This window comes from Magnolia sinica, chromosome 7 (genome assembly GCF_029962835.1).
Source record: "Magnolia sinica isolate HGM2019 chromosome 7, MsV1, whole genome shotgun sequence".
Taxonomy (NCBI): Eukaryota; Viridiplantae; Streptophyta; class Magnoliopsida; order Magnoliales; family Magnoliaceae; genus Magnolia; species Magnolia sinica.
Window position 1 is genome coordinate 13635893 of NC_080579.1, and position 10922 is coordinate 13646814.

The window sequence follows — 10922 nt, forward strand, 5'->3', positions numbered from 1 at the left end:
TCATGAACTGTGAATCCCACTGTGGATGGAGCATATCACTAAAAATCCACTTACCATAAGCAAAGTAAAATAGTGAGTGGCTCATATTTGAAGAGAGAAAAAATCATATGGTTAAACTTATTTTCTCACTGCACTTTTTCTTTGAATTCAAATTACAAACATTTATAATAGATGTTTATGATAGATTATTCTCATTTCTGGATTCAATGAAGTACACTTCTATAATATCAATCCACTGCAACTGATATATTAAGTTTATAAGCATCATAGTGGGAGGAGCTTCAAGGTGGGTTTGAACAACTGGATTTGCACCATGTGTTCATATTTGGCAAGTGATTCATCCAGCATTGAATGTTTTAGCTAATCTTGTTTGCCCTCCTCCTTCGATCAGCACTGAATGATTACAGACCATTGTATCTTTTGATGATCTTAGTTAATGCAGCTTACTCAGTCATGAATTAAAGTTTTTGTGTATAGTTTTTCTAACAGTATGTTGCTGTAAATAGGAGGTTGAGGTAGATCATCTCCATCCTCTCAAGCGACCGGCCTCCCTGCCCTCAGCTGTCTCTGTATAGCACAGCTAACAAGGTCATTCCTGCTATTGAAAACGCTGATGATCTTGATATTCACCAGTTGGGTATGTGTGTGGTTCATCACCCACACTGGAATCTGAAAAAAATCATGGCGTGTAGCTGAAGATGATGCCAAATCCACCTTCTTCGGATACTCCGGTACTTAAATTCTCACTATAGTTACTTCTTCTTTCACATGCCTTCTTTGAATGGAATTGCAGCAACACTTTGAGATTCTCCTTTATTAATCCTCCTAATTATCAATATTTCTCTAATTTGTAAGGCCTTAATTTCGCTGTATACTCCTTTCCTATCCTTGCTGTGGCAATCTTGGGTTTCATTTACTTGCATCTAAATGCCACAGATTGAACGAGCTGGTATGTTTCTCTGTTGCAATATTAACAAAAAAAAAAAAAATCATGATGACTGTCAAACTGCATTTCATCCAACTTGTGCTAAACGTGTTGGCCTACACATGGATGTGAAGACTGGCGGAGGCAAGTTTTTTCAGTACAAGGCTTATTGTGAAAAGCATAGCTTGGATCAGAAAAAGAAGGTCATATCAATTGCTTTTGAAGAATGAATATCTTATGATGCATTGTCTTTCATAGGATAAAAGTCGTATGTTACAATGCATAAGTTTATTTCTCCTGCCTCACCTTGGTTTTTATCAATTTCTATAGGCTGAGAGTCTGCAACATGGACCTGATGAGGTCCACCGCATTAAGCACCGACGGCACCGGTGATGACGGGCATGACCATGACTTTGTATTATTTATAGAACCTAATGTTGTGTAACAGTTTGATTGAGTTAAACTTTCAATAGACTGTTGTTAATTGTATTGTTGATATTGTGGCTTTCATGATTGATTGTTTCATGAGTGGATTGAATGAATGGATTAGTAGTTTAAATAAATATTTAAAAAAATAAAAAAAATATTTTTAGCCTCAATTTGTAACTAAGGCTTGAATTTAGCCTCGGTTGTTGATAACCAAGGCTAAAATTCCCGTGGCTAAAGGCTTTAGCCTCAGTTGTTGAGAACCGACGTTAAAAATAGATTTAGCTTCGGTTGGAAGCAATTGAGGCTAAAATTTGGATTTAGTCTCAGTTGAAAACGATGGAGGCTAAAATTTTGATTTAGCCTCATTTTGAGAAAATTGAAGCTAAAAAGGTTTTTGGCCTCACGTGAAGAACCGAGGCTATAAAAGTCATTTTAGCCTCGGTTGCTAAAACTGAGGCTAAAGCCTTTAGCCACGGGGGTTTCAACCTCGGTTTGGATAACTGAGGCAAAATTGAGGCTAAAGGATTTAGCCTCAGTTTTTAACCTTTTTAGCCATAGTTTTGAACCGAGGCTAAAACCCCCTTTTCTTGTAGTGTATCGGGTATACCCATAAATAGATAAAATAGTTTGATTTAGTAAAAAATAATACAAAATTGAAATATTCACATCACACTAGTATATCTTTCCATATTAAGAGGTTGTGGGGACGATTCATATGCTCCCCCGTACTTTTTTAACTTATTAATAGTGCTGACTTAGCGAGCTACTCGGTTCAAGTCACTGAGAGCTAGCCAGTTCAAGTCATTGAGAGTTGCGTTGAGTCGAGTCGAGCCGTCTCGGTGAGTGTTTGAGAATCGAGTTTATAAGAGACTTGGCTCAAAATTTCACTGAGTCGACTTGATTCCCCAAGTTTCAATGCGACACAGTGAGTTTCAGAACTGTTGTTTTGGTTGCTTATTTTAGATAGGTATTTGTTTTTGGTCTAGAGACTACATTGTGTTAGCTACAATTAAGGTAGCTCGACAACATGTTACATACTATATTTGTATGTGTTCACACTTAGGCTGTTAGTGATCTGGATTTGGGTCTGGTTGGAATGAGCTTAATTAAGAAGTATGATTAGGGTTAGGGTTAGGGAGGTGTAACCTGACATACAGTTTGCATTAGATACCCCCCAAAACCTGCTCTTTGTTTGATAATCTCCTGCTAATGATGGCTTTCTCCTTTGATGGCACCACTGTTTTTAGCTGTTTTATATGTTATGCATGAGTGGTGTAAAAATAGGCAGTGGCTTAGATGAGTTGATTTTATCAAGGCAGCTATGGTAAGAGACATCATTATTATAATTTCTTTTTTTCATAGGTTGTTGTGGCTTTTTTTTCCTATTTGTTTTTATTTTTTAAATTTATTTATTTGTTTTAGGTTATTGCAGCTTCATCTTCTCATGAATCAATCCCTACTGTAGATTGGATTGGCCATTGAAAGTCACCGGATATGCCCCATGTAAGTTTTGGATTGGAATTTAACCCTGTTGCTTATAGTGAATGGGCCCTTCCTTTCATTGACTTGTATGGGAACGAACGCGTTCTTATTGGGGCGTTGATTGTCATAGGATATGCTATCCAAATCACATAAAATGGTTGAAATGTAATTAATTTATTTTTTATTATTTTGTCTTGTAGGTTGTAGGCCCAGACAGATGATATATGGTTCGATGGAGGAATTTCTTTTATATGTATTCAGAATATTTTCAACACATTATTGTAAATATTATATTTTTTTCATTGTAAAGTAATACAATTTATTTAGTATTCATTTTTAATTGTGTTGTGAAATATTTTTTAGGTTATAAATATTTAAAAACAATATAGGTTCCAATTAAATATAAATAATAAAATGGATCAAAAAAAAATTAACTCATGGCCAGCACTTTTACAAGCAGTCAGCAGTTTTTACTTGTGTATATTTAAAGGTTTTTCATGGCATATGTCAGCATTTCATGACATTTGAATTATGCCTAGCTTGTCAGGAGCTTTTTACTAATGCCTTCGTATATTTGCACTAACGTATACCAGCGCTTTGATATGTCTAAATGACACATCGGCATGCCTTTTTTAGCATTTTTGCATATTTTTTCCGGTGTTTTGGCAACCTTATTATAATGGTCAAAAATACTTTTACCAGCGCTTTGATATGTCTAAATGACTTTTCGTCAGGCTTTTATCGGCGTTTCTGTGTATTTTTTTTGGCGCTGTGGCAACCTTTTGTGGTGCTTTTTTATCTTTTACTAGCATTTTTTTCATCTTTTACCGGCACTTTTTACAGCTTTTACCGACGCTTTTTCCATCTCATACCGGCACTTGTTATAGATTTTACCGGCATTTGTTACAGATTTTACTGGCGTTACTTATAGCTTTTATCGGCATTTTTTTTACAGCTTTTACCAGCACTTCGTACAACCGGCACTTTTACAATTTTTACTGGCAATCATTAGAAGCACCGGTAAAAATCTCTATTTTAGCGGTGGTCATAAAAAACGCTAGTAAAGATGTACGACCGCCGGTAAAAGATACAACGATGCCCCCCTTTAGTGGCTCAAGTATGACCATCGGTAATTCCTTTACCAGGGGTTTTTTGGATTTTAGGGGCATTTTTGGCCGTTGGTAAAGCCCAATTTTCTTATAGTGTTTGCCCATAGGGGTTGACTTATTATTGGTTTGTTTCTTCCATACTTCCTATGAGTGTTTACGTGTGCTATGTATGGTTTTTTAGATACGGTCTTTGGTCACTTTCATTGACAACAATCGCTTGCAAGTATTAAGACTAGGAGACCTATTATGTGCATACTTGAATATGCTTGTGGTTGAACTAGCTTCTTGAAAATCCCCATGATATGAGAATGTGTAGATGGAGAGACCTTAATTGATTATGCTTTGATTTTCCTCACAAGACTATTGCATTTCCAATAAAAGTGTGTGTAACTGAGTGTCTTCATGAAGGTCCCCAAAGTACATATGATTCAACATGGGATTCACTTGGTTTAGGACATAAATAGGTGCTTCACTGTAAGGTTTGAATTTTCTTCAAGTGTTTAAAAGGCCGGCATCATCTCTGAGGTTTCTAATTGGTTAATTATGGTTTTTTAACCAGTAACTTTTATTTTTATGTTGATTTGTTTTAAATCATTCTTGATGGATATTTAATGATTAAGATCTGATTTGATTCATAACTTAGATGACTTAGGAATTGCCTAATCCTGGAAAACATGGATATTTTAGCAATTTAAATAGTTAGGCTGCATGGATTGAGAAGATAAACAAACATTCTTCACAGAAGGATACGTAGACTTCTGTAGGGTAGCGAAGTACCAAATGGTGTGCATCCCTTGAAACCTTGAAACTCTAGCTCCTCCTACCTATATGATTTTATCTCATTGGAAGACTATGAGAGAGCTTGGACAGCCACCCCCTTAGGCGTCATCTTAGGGGGGAGAGAGAGAGAGAGAGAGAGAGAGAGAGAGAGAGAGGTAGGCCACATCTGCACCCTCGGGTCCACACGTCCAAACTTCCACGTGTGGGGTCCACCTACGGATAGCTCTGGTTTGATCAAGCCCTTATCATAATAGATGTGAAAGTTCAAGACTATCTCCATCTGAGGTAGATTTAAGAGATCATTGTGTTAGGTGATCGATATTAGCAACAATCAATGATAATCTATTTTAAGTATGATTAGAAAGTAGTTTTTTTTTAAAGTTATATATATATATATATATATATATATATATATAGAGAGAGAGAGAGAGAGAGAGAGAGAGAGAGAGGTGGGCCACATCTGCACCCTCGGGTCCACACGTCCAAACTTCCACGTGTGGGGTCCACCTACGGATAGCTCTGGTTTGATCAAGCCCTTATCATAATAGATGTGAAAGTTCGAGACTATCTCCATCTGAGGTAGATTTAAGAGATCATTGTGTCAGGTGATCGATATTAGCAACAATCAATGATAATCTATTTTAAGTATGATTAGAAAGTAGTTTTTTTAAAAAAGTTATATATACATATATATATATATATATATATATATATATATATATATATATATATATATATATATATATATATATATATATATATATATAAAGAAATATGGGTTGATATAGAAGGAAATACTATTAGGATTAAAATTCAAAAATTTAAAAACTTTTCAATTCTACCGCGCTTTGTAATAAATTTTACTGCACTCTCAACTGTTGTTTGAGGTATGGCCCATCTAAGTCATGGATTGACCAGATTTTTAGGCCCGTGGATCACCATGGAAGGGTGCATTTGATTGATGGGGTGGATGTCCAAAACACATCATGATGGGGCCTTAGTGCTTGACCTCAGAATACCTTTTCACACAGACACACTTATGTAAGTTTTGCTTATCCCGTCTTCAGGGGACATTGGCAATGTTCCCAAACCTTTAAAATAACACACGGGGAGACCTAACATCGATGCAAACCATTCATTTATCGTACAACTAAGAATAAGCCAGTGCAAGAATCATGCTGATTGGATGATCCTAATCCTTTGAATGAAGGCAAATTGTCACAATCGTCCGTTATTTATGAGCCACAATTCACATGGTTAGAATCATTAAATCAAAGTGTTACTTTAGAATCATATAAAATAAATGAAAAGTGGGATCCAACTATTAGATGTTTTAAGATGATGAATAGAAATTTTTTTTCTTTCTTTGGTCAATTTTGATTGTTCAATTCCTTGCTATTTATTGGGTGCCCGATTAACATGATTTTTTGCACCATAACTCTCTCCTAGTAGTATGAATGAATGACCATTTTGGATTGACAATAGGTCACTTGGTGTCCCATTTAAAAGGTTTGCAGGACGTTGCTAATGTTCCCACGAAGGTGGGACATAAGCAAACCCCTACACACACCCACTCGCCGACACATGTGCTCATGGAGACACCCCCATGAAGTGATTGTATATGTTTTCAACATGGTTTTGTATTGTTCTAAATAGTCTCCCAAATGTTGTCTCTCAAACTGTTTTTGGTCACGTGTGGTGTGTGTGGGCATGCCAAAACTGATTGTGCGTATTGATTCAAACTGAAAAACTTTGACCCCATTGAAAGCGATTGTATATGACTCAGACATGAGAAGATCGGTCACCTGTTCAACTACCTGTGGAAGATTATTTCAAGATGATCAGGCGACTTGTTGGAAATGTGGGGTTCTTCCTTCAAAGATGGGTTACACTTTGCCTTCCATAGGAAAGAACTTTTGGTATACCAGGAATCATAAATAATCATACAGAAAAAAAAGGAATATTCACAATCAACCTCTGGATAAGACTACAAGGAGCCTTTCTAAATAAAAAACTGTTTATATTAAAATGAAACTAGTCCAACGCGAAAGCTTAGAATTGGATTATAGCTAGAGATTATCGCTACTCCTAAGATAGAGCTAAAGCTATGATAAGGAAAGATAGATTGATTGGTTTATGTGGTTGGTGTGAGACCATTTGTTCTGTTGATTTTTACTTCTATTTATAAGCTTCTCTGTTATGTAGATACTCTACATTCGTTTATCTTTTTACTTCAGCTGTTATGATAGCTAAATCGTTGGCATGTCAGTCTTTTAGATCCTTTTGCCTGTTTGTATTCTTCTAATTGTTCCTCTTCTCTCAATCACTTTCTGTCTCTTGAACTTCTCGGCCGTTCCCTATCACCAGATGATGTATACTATCCAGCTCAACGCCAGCTATACGTGCTTCCATAAAAAAGTTCTCTAAATATCTTCAAAGATCTTTTTGATGCTATTTCTTTCTCGTGCAATGACACTTGTCATTCCATGATTAGTTATTTTAAATATTAGTCAGAAATAACATACAACATTGCCTACCATGTCGCCTTGTCTTTGGTTAAAAAGGTAAGAGTGACGTTGGTTCGTCCTTTGGCACAATAATTGCAATTGTTGGACTAAGAAAAAATATCAAATTCGACCATCTCGGTCAAAAAACATCAAATTATGCTGTCTTGGTCAAACTCAACCATCTTGGTAAAAAAAATCAAATTTGGATGTCATGGTTGAACTCGGCCACCTTAGTAAAAAAACATCAAATTTGATCGTCTTGGTTGAACTCGACCACCTCAGTCGAAAAACATCAAATTTGAGCACCTTGGTCGAACTCGACCATCTTGGTCGAAAAATATCAAATTCAACCATCTTGGTCAAACTTGGCCATTTTAGTTGAAAAACATTAAATTTAGCTGCCTTGGTCGAATTTGGCCATCTTAATTGAAAAATATTAAATTTGGCCATCTCGGTTGAAAAACATCAAAGTCGGCCATGTTGGTCGAACTTGGCCATCTTGATCGAAAAATATTAAATTCGGTCATCTTGGTCGAAAAACATCAAAGTCGATCGTGACAATGGAGACTGCCGATCAATATATTTCAGATAAGGCTTATGGTAGATCGGGGTAATAGTACAATTGAAAACTTGGCCTACCACCTCTTGGACCAGTTGTAAAACTTGGTCGCAGTTCAAATGGCGCGGTTCAGCCACTTGAGGTAGCTTAGGACCTGTCGGATATTGTTCTCAATTGTGAGGAATATTCCTAAGGAAAGTTTGGCCCCATGTATTCCCTCATTTATGACCTCAAGAACAAAATTCTCATTCTCCCGTTCAAATTGTTTGGTCTCGACAGGAGTATGAATGTTCCGCATTTCCTGCATTGGAGCATGATGTATGTTTCGTTGTAAAAGAGGTACTATTGGTACTGGCTATGCTAGTGCCAAGTTTTCAACAGAAATTTTCTTAACACACTACCAAAAAAAGGGGCAAAGGCTACGGATAAAATCCGTAGCCATAGACCTATGGCTACGGTTTTAGTCCGTAGCTATTCCGTAACACGACCGTCGTCGTAGGTGCCATAACAATAGGTCTGGAACCTATGGCTACGGATTTAATCCGTAGCTATAGGTTCAATAGCTACAGATATAATCCGTAGCAATTCTACCTGTAGCAAAAACTTCAAACAGCTACGGATATTATTTGTAGCTGAAAGTCCGTAGCAATAGGCCAAAATTGAAAAGGCTACACCTGTCTGATTAGTGGCTACGGATTTAATCCGTAGCTATAGGTTAAATAGCTACAGATATAATCCGTAGCAATTATATCTGTAGCAAAAACTTCAAACAACTACGGATATTATTTGTAGCTGAAAGTCCGTAGCAATATGTTAAAATTAAAAAGGCTACACCTGTCGGATTAGTGGCTACGGTCAATATCCATAGCTATTTTGTACATTGAAAAATTAAATCATTTGTTCATTCAGTTACCACCTGTACAATCATTTATTCATTCAATTACAATCATTCATTCATTCAATTACAATCCTTCATTCAATCAATTACATCATTCATTCATTCAATTACAATCCTTCATTCAATCAATTACAATTATAATCCTTCATTCAATCAAATTACAATTACAATCAATTACAGTTACAATTACAATAATGCTGAAAATATAAATCTTTAGCTTCATTAGAGAAATGTGCTCGACTTCACCCTAAAATTTCAACAGCTTTGTATATTCCATCATCCTACAAACAGTCATGTCATTAATAATTTAGAATGCCCATTGGGGAAAAGAAAGACAGTGAAAGAAGTGCATCACATATAACCACTTTTTTTTTCTTAATGAATTAAAAAAAAACTCAAAGAGGAATGAAATTAACATAAAAGAAATGGTCTCACCATATGATTATAGGTTTTGGTTTAGGTTTAGGTTATAGGTTAAAGGTTTAGGTTAAGGTTAGGCTATAGGTTATAATTAAGTTTAGGTTATAGGTTATAGGTTTTGGTTTAGGTTTAGGTTAAGGTTGAGGTTTAGGTTATAGGTTATAGCTTTTGGGAACTTGATTATAGGTTAAGGTTTAGGTTTAGGAAATCGGGTTCGGGTTCGGGATCGGGTTTAGGATTGGGTTTTCAAGTTTAGATTTAGGTTAAGGAGTTGAGATTAGGATTAGGTGTAAGTTTGGATTTAAGGATTTAAGAATACATTTAAGTTTTAAGTTTAAGTTTAAGTTAAAGGTTTAGTGAAAGGTTATAAGTTTAGGTTAGGTTTAGGTTTAGGTTTAGGTTTAGGTTATAGGTTAGAGCTTTAGGGAATTGAGAATGGGTTATGGTTTAGGTTTAGGAAATCGGGTTCAGGTTCGGGATTGGGTTTAAGTTTTGGTTTTCAAGTTTAGGTTTAGGTTTAGGTTAGGGAGTTGAGATTAGGATTAGTTGTAGGTTTAGGTTTAGGGAATTGAGTTTAGGTTATAGGTTTAGGGAGAGGTTAGGTTTAGGTTATAGGTTTTGGGATTTGGGAATAGTTTTAGGTTATAAGTATATAGGTTTAGGTTAGGTTATAGGTTAAGGTTTAGGGATTTGAGTTTAGGTTATAGGATTAGGTTACGGTTTAGGTTTAGGTTATAGGTTTTGGGATTTGAGAATGGGTTCGGGTTTAAGCTAAAGATTTTGGTTTTGGTTTAAGTTATAGGTTTTGGTTTAGGTTATAAGTTTTTGGATTTGAGAATGGGTTCGGGTTTAGGTTATAGGTTTTAGTTTTGGTTTAGATTTATAGGTTTTGAATTAGGTTATAGGTTATAGGTTTATGTTAAGGTTTAGGTTTAGGTTAAAGGTTTTGGGATTTGAGAATGAGTTCAAGTTTAGGTTATAGGTTTTGGTTTTGGTTTAGGTTATAGGTTTAGGTTTAGGTTATAGGTTTTGGGATTTGAGAATGGGTTCGGGCTTAGTTTATAGGTTTCGGTTTTGGTTTAGGTTATAGGTTTTGGTTTAGGTTATAGGTTATAGGTTTTGGTTAAGGTTTAGTTTACGTTATAGGTTTTGGGATTTGAGAATGGGTTCGGGTTTAGGTTATAAGTTTTGGTATAGGTTATAGGTTTTCAGATTTGAGAATGGGTTCGGGTTTAGGTTATAAGTTTTGGTTTTGGTTTTGGTTTAGGTTATATGTTTTTGGATTTGAGAATGGGTTATGGTTTAAGTTTAGGACGGGTTCAGGTTCGGGATTGGGTTTAAGTTTGGATTTTTAAGTTTAGGTTTAGGTTTAGGTTAGGGAGTTGAGATTAGGATTAGGTGTAGGTTTAGCTTTAGGGAATTGAGTTTAGGTTATAGGTTTAGGGAAAGGTTAGGTTTAGGTAATAGGTTTTGGGATTTGGGAATAGTTTTAGGTTATAAGTATAGGTTTAAGTTAGGTTATAGGTTAAGGTTTAGGGATTTGAGTTTAGGCTATAGGTTTAGGTTTAGGTCTAGGTTTAGGTTTAGGGAATTGAGTTTAGGTTATAGGTTTAGGGAAAGGTTAGGTAAAGGTTATAGGTTTTAGGATTTGAGAATAGTTTTAGGTTATAAGTATAGGTTTAAGTTAGGTTATAAGTTAAGGTTTAGGGATTTCAGTTTAGGTTATAGGATTAGGTTTAGGTTTAGGTTTAGGGATTTGAGTTTAGGTTATAGGTTTAGGTTTAGGTTTTAGGTTTAGGTTTAGGTTTAGGTT

The 10922-nt window shown here is 35.7% G+C and overlaps 1 long non-coding RNA gene across 1 annotated transcript; it reads left to right on the forward strand.

Annotated features, from left to right (window-relative positions):
• Window positions 1-2746: 2746 nt before the first annotated feature.
• Window positions 2747-3176, forward strand: LOC131251983 (uncharacterized). The gene is made up of 2 exons (XR_009174085.1): window positions 2747-2857; window positions 3037-3176. It is a non-coding gene; the product is annotated as an uncharacterized LOC131251983 (long non-coding RNA).
• Window positions 3177-10922: the final 7746 nt, after the last annotated feature.